Consider the following 15043-nt stretch of genomic DNA (forward strand, 5'->3'; position numbering starts at 1 on the left):
GTATATAATATATTTTTATATGAAATAAATATATATTTATACCTACTAAATACAAATAAATATATTTTTAACATATAAATACGTTACTACAGGAATACATGGAGTTTCAAATGTATATAAATACTAAATACAAGTATATATATATATTTTTAAATATATTTATATTAGTAAAAATATTTTTAACATTTAAAAATGTATGTATAAAATATTTTTATACATTTAAAAATGTATTAAAAATTAATAATAATAATAATAATAATAATAATAATAATAATAATAATAATCAAAATAATCAAAATAAAAATCAATGTAAGGGTAAATCCGAACATTTTTGAAAAACTTAAGGGTAAATCCGAACATTTTTGAAAAACTTAAGGGTAAATTCAAATATTTTTGAAAAATCAAAGGCTTTACTGGTATTAGGTAACCGGTAGGTTACCTGGAAACCGGCTATAAGGGTAAACATGAACAAATTAAACAAAACTTCGGGCTTTACTGGACTTAAAACACGTCCAGGGGTAAAACCGACATTTTTATGAAAACTTAAGGTCTTTTATGTCATTTCCCCTTAAAAAAATAATAACTTTAATTTTTTTTTTTTTTATTTTTTTACCGTTTCTTTTAATAATATTTTCAGTTTCAATTTCATTTTTTTTAACGTGTGTACTTTTTTACGAACTTTGTAGACATCATTTGCAATTCTTTCTTAATTTTGTTTATTATTTTCTTTTTTATGTTTTTTAAAATTAGTTTTTTTCTAGAATAATGTTGTTAGTTTCTTTTATATTTTTGTAAGTTTTTTTTTAAAGTTTTATATTTTTGTTTTTTTACATGTTCTTTTTAGTACTGTTTCAATGTTTTAAGACTACAATTATTTAAATTTCGGTGTTGAAAACTATTTTCAGTTTATAAAATTTGTTTATTGAAATTTCAGTTTACTGTAGCAGTCTGCATATGTTAAAAAACAAACATGCTTCTTATTATGGGTTGCAGCCGTTTGTTCCACCTCTTCTACTACAGAGGATTACAGAGGTGGTCCGCAGACCTCACGAATTTTCGCTTCAAAAAAACAAACAGCGCCTTAGTGTTATATTATTCGGAACTTTGGATACACGCCCTTTAAAACACAAAATATTTTTTAATTTCAATAATTTACTAATATAAAAAACTTCAAAATTGTTCATACTTATAAGTGGGTGTTTGGGATAGCTTTTCAAAAAAACTTTTTAGCTTTTTAGTTTTTCAAGAAGCTAATAAGCTAACAAAAATGTTTGTATATTTAAAAAACGTTTTTTAAAATAGTTTTTTTGATATGAAAAAGTAAAGCTTTCAAAAAGCTGAAAAATCTTAGCTTTTTAACTATTTTACTTCTGAAAAAAGCAGTTTTTCTCATCCAAACACTTTAAAATCAGCTTTCCTAAAAGTAATAAGCTAATAAGCACTTTTCTTAAAAATCTCTTTTGAGATTAAAAAAAAAAAGCTAATCCAAGCATACCCTAAGTTACATAACTTGTAAAACATAAAATATTCGTAAAGTTCAATGTTTCGTTAATATGAATGTTATGATACATATTTCCCCATAGTCGGCATTATGCCTCTCACGATTCATTAAATACCCCGATCAGACTACAATGGGCTTAATATAGAATTGGGTTGTGTCACACCCCTAAACCGGAGCGGCGGAAACGTCCGGGGGTGGATGACTTCATGTTAATTATCACAACACATGCATCATAGTAATCAAAGTACAACAACCATTGCATTAATAAAGTGTAATTTTTACATATGTGTTCAATCATTGTATATTGACACCAAAATAGATGTAGCAAAAGATAGAAGACATGACTTTATACTGCTCCGTCTTCTCAAAATCTTGGGAATGTACCTGTCTACTTATTCCATGAGAATACAAGTATTTTGAAAAAGAGAGTATCAACATTTAAGTTGGTGAGTTCATAAGTATTTATGTATAAAAGTTTGTTTTATGTTTATTGAAATAGTGAGTATGTTTATTGTTTCAAAAAAATCCAATATTTTTCTAACATAATTGAATGTAGTTTTAATACCATAAACCGCTATGTGTAAGTGTTGTTGTACTATGAAATAGTGTAACATAGTTTTAGTTCACAATAAAACCATAAAAATACTGATTTCTGTATTGTTTATATTTTCCAAGTTCTGTAATTGTACTCTTTGAAAACCCTGTAAATGTGAGTGTGCCTGGCTCCACCAGCTGTAATTGTAATTTGTAATGTAATATTGTAGATTGTATTATTGTAAAACCAGTACTTTGTATTCATACTCTTTTGTTTAATTATTCATACAGTAAACATATTGTTTAATATCTTTTTTGTGAGTTATTATAACCATACTAAGACTAGTTGGCCTGATATAACGCTTTATGGGCCTTAGAACTATAACATCCCAAAATTCATTCCATGAGGTCTTATGTAACATCACAAAATCCATGACCAAAAATTTCATTTTAATTACGTAATTATAAAAGCCAGTAGTCTATAAACATCAATAGTTTCATAATCAAAATCAATATTCAAAACATGTCGTAAAAAAACAACATCACAGTACAACTCCTAAAGATCTCATGTGCGGAAAATCATGGTGTGATGCGTTGTGATCATGTTGGCTTCTCTCCTTTTGAAGAATAAGTACCTGAAACCAAAACTGAAAACGTAAGCACGAAGCTTAGTGAGTTCCCTCTATCATACCGCATAAGAACATACTACCAGGCATATCTGGGTGCCCGGCCTACCCTATCAGGCATATCTGGGTGCCCGACCTACCCTGTCAAGCATATTTGGGTGCTCAACCTATCCTGTCAGGCATATATGGGTTCCCGACCTACCCTCCGTTGTATTTCAACCGGTTACAGGGTTTATTTCTCCCCTACCACTACCACATAATAACATAGCAGAAACATATTGTGAGGCATATATGGGTGCCCGACCTACCCTCCGGTGTATTCCAACCAGTTACGGGGTCTATTTCACCCCTACCACTATCACATAATAACATAACATAAACATATTGCCAGGTATATATGGGTGTCCGACCTACCCTCTGGTGTATTCCAATCGGTTACAGGGTCTATTTCACTCCTACCACTACCACATAATTGTTGGATTAGTGTCTAAGTCCATAACTATTTTGGTATGTACTTGACCCGATGGTGCATGGTCCTTTTGGGTTGCCTTCACCAAAGCAACTTGATAGGATGAATTATGGAGAGAAAGGATTAAATATGATTTATTAATATATTATGGGAATAATATATTAAAGGAGAAATCATATTGTTTAATTAATATTAGTCAATAATTAATTGGTAATTAGTTTTGTGACTAAAAGAGATTAATTAAACTTAAGGGACTGGAATTGTAATTATAAGATAATTGCAATTTGGGCCATAGATTGCCTTATATCATAAGGTGGATGAATTCTATGGGGGAAGCCCATATGAAATCGTCCTAGGCCTTGTGGAAAGGGCTCCATGGTTGCTTAGGGCTTAAGCAACTAAATTAGGGTTTCCTTGTTAGATAACCCTAATTGCCTCACTATATATAGATCCCTTAAGGACCAAAAACGTGGCTAAGCTTCTTGCTAGGGTTTTCACACGGTTTTGGTAGCCTCCATCCTCTCTCCTCTTCGTCCTCTTGCTTATGGTGTTTGTGAACCATTAGAGGAGTGACACTTGTGACTCTAAGCCTTCCAAAGTCAAATACAAGGAGATTTAGGATTGTTATTACTACATAACAATCAAGGTAATATATTAAACCCATTCTTATATTAATATGATTACTTGTATGCTAGAATTAGGGTTTATAGTCTTGGATAACTTGCATGTACAATACAGAAACCTAGATCCAAGCATTAGGGTTTGTATGAGCACATAGGATGTCTTATGACCAAACCCTATCAGTGGTATTAGAGCCTAGACTGGTTTCTATTGTATTGATGCTTGATATGGTTGAAAATTTTGATTTTTTGGTTTCTGGAGGCTGGACTCGCGGAGTCCATAGCTGAACTCGCCGAGTCCATGCAGACTCGACGAGTCCAAGCTTGACTCGACGAGTCAACTCGTCAGATGGAGCATATCTCGGGATTTTTTGCTGTTTTTGCTTTGGGATAGTTACCTTATCACATTAGATCAATATAAATCCGATTTTATGATATATTTGACTATATTCTTGATCTAATTGAAGATATTTATCAATTAATAAAATATTTGTTTCCTTATGTGATAATTGATTAATTATTTTGATTAAATTGATAAATTGTTTTGCAAGAAATCATTAAATAAATCAAATATGGATAATTATGTGATTAAATGTTAATTTTAGATTATTTGTTATTTGATCCTTGTGTTATGAAATGTTTCATATTTTCCCTTTTAGGTTTTATAGTTTAAATTTGAACCCAAAAGTTTTGTTGTTTTGAAATTTAAATAGTTAAAACCCTAATGTTTTGAAAAAGGTTTCAAAACTTGCCCTCAAGTTTTGGAATTTAAATTTTGATTAATAGTTTAATTTTGATGTATATTTAAATTCTAAACCCTAATGTTTTGAAATGTTTCAAAACTTGCCCTCAAGTTTTGGAATTTAAAAGCTGATTAAAAGTTTAATTAGGAATGTTAAATTCTAAAACCCTAGTATTGTTTTGAAAAAGTTCAAATCACACCCTTATGGTTTTATTAATTAATTAAGGTGTATAATTAAAAGAGGTTTAATAAATCCATAAAAGTTTTGGTTTACAATTTAATTGAATTAAAAGTATAATTGTTAAATTTAACCACCTAGTATTTTAAAAGTGTAAAATACACCCTATACTATATATAACATTAAAAGTCTAACATTATATATATATATATATATATATATATATGTATGTATGTATGTATGTATGTATGTATGAGTAAAAGTTAGTGTTACCGTTAGTAGGCCTCATTCACGAAGCTGGTCTATAAGGGGTGTTTAAGGAAATTGCCTATAAAATGGCGATTGAATGGGTATCCACTCTTACCCACCGCACTCTTGACTAGTGGAGGGTCGTTAGCCGAACGGGTAGGATAGGACGAAACCTTCCATTATAAGTATAATGAATTATTAAAGTAACTAAATGTTTTCATAAAATTCCCAATCTTAGTTACTTAGGAAAAAGTGAATTGATGCAATTCCATGAAATTACACTTTGTGCCCTTGCAAAGATGTTAGTGGAGCGTGTGTGGTTTACCGGCACACTAAATGGTTCTAAGCAAAGGTAGCAAAGGGTGACTCAATGTTTGTCATAGTTCGGTGGAGCATGTGTGGTTTACCGGCACATCGAATAGGTGACTGTAACATGTGAGGGCACCATGTAAGTTTGCATGGTTATTCACACCCGCTTTGTGATCCTCGGCATCCCAGTCACAAACTAGAGGGACATATCGAGATTTAAACATGCCATTGAAATTTTCAATGAATCTCAAAGGATCTAGGAATTTTCATAGATTTAAAACTTAAATTTCTTTTTCGTTTTTCATGGTGGAGATTAGTGAATCGTCATTCACTTACCTTCAAATGTTCTGCAATTTGGGTTACGGCATCCCTCTCCCGAGTTGTAGAATATTGTGTTGGGTCCTAGCCTTAGTATCTCATTTGGGTGATTTGCTAAGGACTCATTCAATCAACTAACTTGAATTTGTTTTCTCCCGTATTGTAGATGTCAAAGTTCGACAACTATGGTTTTCCCAAATCCCGTGGAACAAGCATTCCACATGAAGATGATATTCCACGATTCGATCGAGGAACAAGAGATCATACTTCACTTCCTCCTCCTCCTCAAATTATTCGCCCTAACCTACAAGTTCGAAGGCTTGAAAAGTTCAAGATCACTCAAGCCCTTTTGGCAAGTAAACATAAAGAAGGAAAGTCGGTGTGTGCACACGTCCTAGGGATGAAGTCACACATTGATAGGTTAAGAATGTTGGGATCCGTTGTCTGTGAGGAAATGACTGTTGATTGGGTTCTTCAGTCACTTCCTAACTTATATAGTGAGTTCGTATGAGAGTACTATATGATGAACCGCGACGTGACCCTTATAGATCTCACCTATATGCTTATTGTTGCTGAATCAGCAATGGTTTGGCGCAATAGAAAAGCAAAGTTGATTGGCGAATCTGCCTTCAAGACCTCTATGGATATGGACAATGGCAACGAAAGACATGCTATGATCGGAAAGTTTGATCATAAGAGAAAAGCAATGTCTGAAGTAGTTCCATGTCCTGTTCTAAATGAGTCAATCTGCTTTTATTGCCAAGAGAAAGGGCATTGGAGACGAGGTTGCCCTATTTACCTAAGAGATCTAAGAGATGGGAGAGTCGAAACGTATGACTCTAATATAGGTAAAATCCATTAACTAACTCTTTTAAGCTTCTATTCTAGATTCTTAATACATAATGTGATGAGATTACAATTGATGTTTTGTAAGATCGAATAAAAGAAAGGAAGCTTAAGGGAAGAAGTGAGCAAAATCTAACCGTGAAGTAATGGATTTCGATCGCATTTCTCGAAGATTAGATTCTTGAGCTACTACTTAGAGTTAGAATTAGATTGCTAAGAAATATGTATTAGCATAGTTTTTCAATGAATTGCATTGTAAGGACAAAATTTTTCCGCAATAAAATAAATTTTGATTTTATATTATTTATTTATCCTTGCAATGGCGTATATGAAAAAATTGATGTTTGAATGTTTCTATTATTAGCAATAATGGATTTGGTTCTTATTATGTTATTTATGGAAAGTCGAGAGTTTACCAAATAGGGAGAGTTTCTCACCGCCCAAGTTTCAATTGGACAGAAACTTGGAATCATGCAACTTGGTTGCACGATGAATGAGAAATTTCATATTTGGAAATTAGACTAATTCATTGACAAAGTGTCAAGTGAAGGACTAGCAGATCGAGCACACAAAGTTGCGTGCTGATCAAGTCCACCATAAGAGTAACAATGATATTCGTCATGATTTACTGAAGGTTTAGTAAATATGATTATACTTACAAGATTAAGTGTAATTATGAATTGATTGAAAAAGTTTAAATCAATAGCAAAACGAATAAGAAGAATCATGTAGGCAGAAAGACAAAAGTTTCTCCATTCTAAGAAGAAGGGAGAGTAGCTTTTATGCTTTATGATAGGTCTTAATGATTAAGAACCATATCTCAATTAATCCTCTAAGTGAGTCTTAGTACAATTGTATGTCTAAGAAGAGGAATCAAGAATTGAAGAAATGGTTAAATCAAGAAGCCAATCATACTTCGTTCCAAAACAAGTCTTAGAGTTAAGATTGTGACATTGAGTGGAAAAGTATTAAGAAGCTTTATAACATTCATCAAATGTGGAAAGTTGTGATGTCTTGGATAAGACAAAGAACAACTAGGACCAATTTATGAAGAGTTTTGATAAAAGCTACACTAACTCTTGAATATTTGTGAAAAAGACCTTAGATCAATCAATTTATCAAACAATGACAGTAAATAAGAACAATAAGAATTCACAAAGAAAAACTTTCACTAAGAAAGATAATCTCACAAAGAGATTATTGTGTGCACAAAGCGGCTATTAGGGTTTGTGAAAGGCGTAACCTATTACAAACTGATACAAAAGATCATATACTACTATTCTAGACAATCCCTATAAATCAGGGATATGCCAGCTAACTAATTTACGCTAACTATGGAAACAAGATAAATACAAAAACTGTTACAACGTGCTGAATAAAGATATATACTGATCAACTGAGATGCTGATGTTGATGCTGACGCTGAGTCATGCGCTGACGCTGATAGACTAATTTCAAACATCATCATATTTCAAGGTTTAACCTTACAATTTTTTTGTCAAGAAATGTTTTGACAAGAGAATCTTATATGTCAAGGAGTCAGTGGGAGTCTTAATGGTCTTGAAAGGTTTCAAGAACAAATCAAATAAACCTTATCGATCATCACTAGCACACGAGTTGAGGTTTACAACCTATCGTGTTGACATTATTTTGTTTCTGTGCCAATCCAATCGAGTTAATTATGCATGTGAGTCCTATGAGTTCTCATTTGAATGCATAAAAGGCAAGGACCTTGATCAATGGAAAGTACATTGATAAGAAAATGTGAGCTGCTTAACTACTTGGAAGACATGGTGGGCAGCTGTGCTACCATAAGACAAGAAATCGAGATTAAGAAAGTTCGATCCATATGAGTTTGAATTTGTCGTAAACTTTGGTTTTGACAAATTCACATGGATAGGAACAAATACACCGTTTAAATCTAAGTGTCATAAGATTTCCTCCTTCATGAAAATGATTGTGAGGAAATGCTTTCACTAAGAAAGATTTTAAGAAGATGGTGATTGTAAAATTGCATTCTCGAATTCAATTATGGTTACGGTATCCCTTTCCATAATTTGAATTGTGAGGTTTGGCAATTGTTTACACACACATATGAACTATCTAAGGCAAAAGTGTATAAGTTCAAGAAGCCTTGATAAATGATTATTAAAGCACTAAGTATTAGAAACATGAACTTAAGAAATTCAATAAGTATTGATTTTCTAGAAGTTAAGCTGGTTTCTGAATACATGTCAAAGCTAGTGGGAGCATAAGTGTTATGTTTTATAATAATCATCATGATAGTGGGAGCATAAAAGTTATGATTGTATGATTATTAAGGCACGTATTGCAAGTTGGCAATATTAATTATAGAAAACAAGAGTTATACCTTGCAAAGTCGTAAGGGTTGTAAAGTTGTTTTGCTATAATTAAGGGAGAGAATATTAGGCTTCATTTCAAATCTAAAGGATTAGGTTGAGAAATGTTAATAAATTTAGTCAAGGGTACATAGTGTGTTCTTAAAATTTCGATTATGATTACGGCATTCCTCTTCACAATTCGAATTTTGAGAACATAGCAAATAAAACATTATGCGTCGTGTCCTATACGCTTCGGGTATAGGATCGATTGCAAATGCTTTAATGTTTGACCATTCTAAAATTTTCCAAATGTCTAGCGCATTTAGAGGAAAAAGGGACTAGAATCGGTTTTGACTAAAATAATTAAACAACTATCAAAGGACAATCCAAAGTTCGACGAAGATTGGTCGCTTGTGAGTAGTTGGAAGCATGATATTGGATGGACCATATCGACATTATTATGAATAGAAAAGATTATATTAAGAATAAGTTGTCATATGGAAAATATGGAAATGTTTCCATATTGGATGGACCATATCGACATCATTACGAATAGATAAGATTCTATTAAGAATGAGTTGTCATATGGAAAATATGGAAGCTTGTCCATATTGGGAATTGAATATTGAAAATCTATGTCTAGATTATAAACTTTTATGCAAAAGGATGTTCAAAGGAATGTACTTTGAGTGAGAGACATCATATCTAAGGAATTTTCTTGTAACAATGTCCGATAGAGGACTTTGTAATATCATTGGCAATAGTCTTTGTGACTTTGGTGCAGTGACATTACAAAAGGATCATTGCAAAGAATGTTAGAATCTAGCATATTTTATAAGTAACAAGAATTTGATATTGTCACACTTATGAAAAAGGATTTGGAGTTGTGAAATGAGAATGATTGGAAATGTGTTCAATTTGGTCTATTTCACAAAATAAGAACCATAGGTAAACATTGTGTGCATGCTAGGAGCATGGGACAAGTGTAATAATTCAAGTAAGAAGTTGATTACCCGAAACGACAAATAATGAGTAATTGATATGGTGATAAATAAAAGGAGTTTTATTTATACTCAAAGGTTTGAGGCCATATGTGATTAGTATTATTCTTGTGTTTCACATTTGCATGTTTTGACCTCCATAATAATTGAGTTTACTAAGAATAATCGAATTATTCAAACGGGCCACCGTCGTTCATATGTTGGAAGTAGATATGAATGAAGACTATCGTGAATTGGTGTGTGGATTGTCTAGAGGAGTATTATACATAAGCAAATGTTTGTTGCAACGTTCATGAGTGCTTACGAATATGATTTGAGCATTGGATTAAACCCACGCTCACTTGGATCGCTCCATGAATTGTATAATGAGTGATTAGTGAGACGATAACATCTTATATTCTTGAAACCGAGATGTGTGAGTTGTATCTTGCGAATCGGCTGCACATTGATAATATGTAAACGTACTAGTAACTTGGTATTATAAAACATATTGTTGTGTGTGATTCGGTGAGTGAGTGCAAGCAAGCATTGTATCAAAGTTTATCCGTTCCTTTTATCCAAGGTAGGATAAAAGTGATATCTTTGGGCCCCTCGATGATTTAGTGATGACAAACGTAAATGCTCGGCCGGGATAGGGCTAATTTGATTTGTTCAATTAGTCAGTCGTCATAAATCGGGAATCGAGATATAGTACAAAGAGAATGATTTGAAATCATATCTCATATGATATCTAGAATGGAGGAATATATGATCCCTTATCTAAAGGACACGCATATCTGATAGGATCAGAGTTGACAGCGGCTTTGGAAAACTACGATTGCAGATCAGGATCTGAAGTCATACGCATAATAGTTATTAGACTTATCCAAGTGGGAGACTGTTGGATTAGTGTCTAAGTCCATAACTATTTTGGTATGTACTTGACCCGATGGTGCATGGTCCTTTTGGGTTGCCTTCACCAAAGCAACTTGATAGGATGAATTATGGAGAGAAAGGATTAAATATGATTTATTAATATATTATGGGAATAATATATTAAAGGAGAAATCATATTGTTTAATTAATATTAGTCAATAATTAATTGGTAATTAGTTTTGTGACTAAAAGAGATTAATTAAACTTAAGGGACTGGAATTGTAATTATAAGATAACTGCAATTTGGGCCATGGATTGCCTTATATCATAAGGTGGACGAATTCTATGGGGGAAGCCCATATGAAATCGTCCTAGGCCTTATGGAAAGGGTTCCATGGGTTGCTTAGGGCTTAAGCAACTAAATTAGGGTTTCCTTGTTAGATAACCCTAATTGCCTCACTATATATAGATCCCTTAAGGACCAAAAACGTGGCTAAGCTTCTTGCTAGGGTTTTCACACGGTTTTGGTAGCCTCCATCCTCTCTCCTCTTCATCCTCTTGCTTATGGTGTTTGTGAACCATTAGAGGAGTGACACTTGTGACTCTAAGCCTTCCAAAGTCAAATACAAGGAGATTTGGGATTGTTATTACTACATAACAATCAAGGTAATATATTAAACTCATTCTTATATTAGTATGATTACTTGTATGCTAGAATTAGGGTTTATAGTCTTGGATAACTTGCATGTATAATACAAAAACCTAGATCCAAGCATTAGGGTTTGTATGAGCACATAGGATGTCTTATGACCAAAACCCATCAATAATAACATAGCAATAAGCACATAAATGATAACAGGTAGTGGCAATGTTGTAAAAATCGGCCTAGGCGGCCGATTAATCGGCGCCTAGGCGCTAGGCGGACTGCAACCGACTACGTTTATGTGTAATCGCTCAAGGTAATCGGGGCTGGTCAACGCCGGTCAAACTCGGAGCTAATCGGGTCTAATCGGTGCTAATCGGTCTAGGCGGTTTAATTGGTCAACTTTGGTCAACGTATTTTCAAAAAAAATTAGGGGCAAAATTGTCAAAATTGAAAAGTTTTGCTAGGGTTCGTTCTCACTTCTCATTCTATCGTCCCCTGTGAAAACGTTTTCTGTGATTTCTCACTTTTTCTCTCGACTCAAAACCGAAATCAGAGAGCTTGAAGCTCACCCTCATCCTCGCCATCACCTCTTGAAGCTGGAATCCGTGAAATCCGAGCGCACCCTTCCGTTTCTCCTCCGCCTTCGTCGCTGTTAGAGCCTCATTTTTCTTCTGATAGCAACATCGGTCTTTATCATCTACACGGTTAGTTCTTCAAACTTCGACTTTACTGATTAACCTCTATTAATATCGTGAAGAACTAAAGGACTCGTCCTCAACTGATTTGTGAAGAACCGAAGGACTCGCCCTCGCCATCATCGGAATTTGTGAACTTCACCCTCGCCATCGCCGAAATCTGTGAACTCTGCCTTATCTACACAGGTTAGTTGTCGTCGATTTAGTTAAATTATGTTGTTAATCAACTGATTTGTGATGTCAAATTCCGATTTAGTCTATTGTCGTCGATTTAAGTTGTTAATTAACCGATTTGTGATGAACTGGTGATGAAGTATATAGTCGAACCATATAGTCGAACCTGTTGCTTCACATTGAAAACCCATATTTGTTTACATAACAGTTATTATTACGAAAGGAATGAAAACCCATATTTTTTTTTCAACTTTGGGAATCAAATTGTATTTCTTGACTGAATCATTTGGTCTTCCTACAGAAACTCAAGTAGTCAATCATCTCTTCCTGATTAAGATCAAGCAGGTCCTTCATAGTTCCAAACAGTTACAAATTCATGGAAATCAAGATTTAATTCTATTTCAATGAGGTTAGGATTTCCTAAAATGGCATGATTTTGGACAAAGTCACTAATTCCTTCATAGTTCGAAACTAATATCTTCAACTCGGCTAATCAATCAAAGATTCCAGTGGTTGTCTGCAAAAGTGAGTAGTTACATTTTCATTCATTCATTCTGTAATATTTCCTTTTGTTCTCACTTTTGTAATGAATTTTTGTAGGTTGTCATGTACCCGTATCCAAATATGTCGTGTAGAGGGAGCAAATTACCATTTGGTCCTTAATAAACAGTAGGGGTGGGAGGGGTGGAGATGGATTAAACACGTGGTTTAATATTTCACAGCTTTATTTTTCTATCTGCTTGTGAAAAAAAACCTTCATATAGAAACATAGATTTGGTATGGATAGCATACATTATTAGTTATTACTAGATTGTTTGGAGGATTTGTGTTGAATTATTTGGTATACCATTATTATGGAGAGAGCTTGATATTTGGTATACCATTATATCTGTATCCTAATAATTTTTACAGTCTCATTCTAAACTGATTATGCTTATTTTTGATGATAAACGGTTGTGCTTGGTAAACTTATTAAGTTATTATTGAAATTTTATGCTTATTTACTTATATTCTTGGTATTAAAGTTAGATTTATAAAATTTGAATTATTTTTTTAATAATTAATGGTCCCCGATTAATCCCTCGATTAATCTCCGTCTAACCGATTAATCCCTAGACCCCAGTCCACCGCCTAGCTAACGTCTAGCGTTTTCTGCAACCTTGGGTAGTGGCATACCAGACAATTATCACAAAGACAATCATCTCTACCATAAACAACTACTAGTGGGTCGACATTGGTGCCTTCAACCCACTCATACAAGAAGGTAACTCACCTAAATGTTGAATCTCATAGTAAGAAATCTCTAACGGCTGCTCCGTCGACTCCCCAAGCTATCAGTACAAAATAACACTTAGTCAAAACCCAATAATCCTTCTTAGGGTAAAATGACCATTTTACCCCTGATCTAATTTGGTCCATGCATAAAGCCCAAAACCATAACATGAAAGGCCCAAAGCTAGGTAAACTTCCCAAGCCCACTAATGGCCTAATTTTCTAAATTGGGCCCAACCCCTCTAATGGGCCTTACCCTAGACCCAAAATAAGATATAATCCGATAAAGCCTAAAATGATGATCCACTAAGGCCCATAGTAGTAAAGTCCAAGAAAATGGCCCAAAACAGAAAGCCTAAACCCCAAAACCAAGTCCAAGGCAAAAAGGTCTGAAGCCCCCCTGATGCCCCGAACGCACGGTGTTCCCTGGTGGAGCGTTGGGTGTTCGCCACCAGCTCAGATCGCAGACCCAAATCAGAACGCAGGGTGTTCCTCGACCTTATGCGGCGCGTTCGCATGCTGATTCCAAAAAGGCTTATTAAGCACTTAATGCTTAAAGCCACTCGACCAAAACATGGATATGAATCCTAAAGAGCATGTAGAACCATAAAGTCGCCGACTTTGTGACTTTGCATGCCCCCAAAAGGTTCCAATTTCACAATATATCATTCAACTCTCATAAGAGGGCTTAATCTCATGTATGGGGCTTACATAATTCTAAAGATGCAAACTTTATGAATCTGCACCCTCAAAAACGCCAAGAGGAGAAACTCAAAGCCTCAACAATTATCACAACTACAAGATCTCAACTATGGGACCAAAAAGGGACAATATCCATAAGAACCTAGAGTTATGATGTAGAAGCACCAAGATAGGAACTTTATACCTTCAATAGGCTATAAATGATGTAAAACCTCTGGATCTACAAGCACTCTTCAATCCCTTGCTTCTTTTCTAAACACCTCCTTCTTCAAAATCACCCAAATAACGCCAAAATGCTCAAGGTAAGCTCAAAATGCATGCAAGAGGCTTAGGTTTTCGTTCTTAGGGTTGGATAGGATTGAGGCTGAAGGAAATAAGGGTTAGAGGTGAGTTAAGGTGTTTAAATAGGGTTCAAGACCCGAAAAATAGGGTTTAGTCTGCCCAGACGAATGCAGTGTGTTCCCTTGGGGAACGCATGGGTGTTCCCATATGCACCCACATCCATAACACCCAAGTACGCCATGCGTACATATCTCGTACACCCCGCGTACCTAGTTCGGCCCAAATCCCTCTAACTTAAAATGGCCATAACTTCTTTGTTATAACTCTGATTTTGTGTCACGACTGTGAATTTTAAGCTATGTAATCTATACATTCAAGTTAATGTGAATCAAAAACTTTAATCAAATACAAGATACAAGTACTATAGATAGTCATCAAACAATTGGAGACCCTAGAAGTTTTGGTTAAGTCCATTTTGGACTAAGACTTCCTTATTGGATCCAAATGAACCAATAAGCTTCCAATTAGACTATCATGGGCTTAGGACCCTAATTGGACTCTAATTGGACCCACACTTATTTATTTTAACATTTTAGGTCATGTTGGGCCTAGAATGAAATGGATTAAGAGCTTTGGTACATGAGAAACCTAAAACTAGTTCAAGAAAAACATAAAAATCCTA

At 34.2% G+C, this 15043-nt stretch overlaps 1 long non-coding RNA gene across 1 annotated transcript; it reads left to right on the forward strand.

The window, feature by feature from the left end:
- Window positions 1-11949: 11949 nt before the first annotated feature.
- On the forward strand, window positions 11950-12893 carry LOC128126583 (uncharacterized). Its single transcript, XR_008224550.1, has 3 exons — window positions 11950-12117; window positions 12407-12630; window positions 12706-12893. It is a non-coding gene; the product is annotated as an uncharacterized LOC128126583 (long non-coding RNA).
- Window positions 12894-15043: the final 2150 nt, after the last annotated feature.

Source organism: Lactuca sativa, chromosome 6, assembly GCF_002870075.4.
Source record: "Lactuca sativa cultivar Salinas chromosome 6, Lsat_Salinas_v11, whole genome shotgun sequence".
NCBI classification, from domain to species: domain Eukaryota; kingdom Viridiplantae; phylum Streptophyta; class Magnoliopsida; order Asterales; family Asteraceae; genus Lactuca; species Lactuca sativa.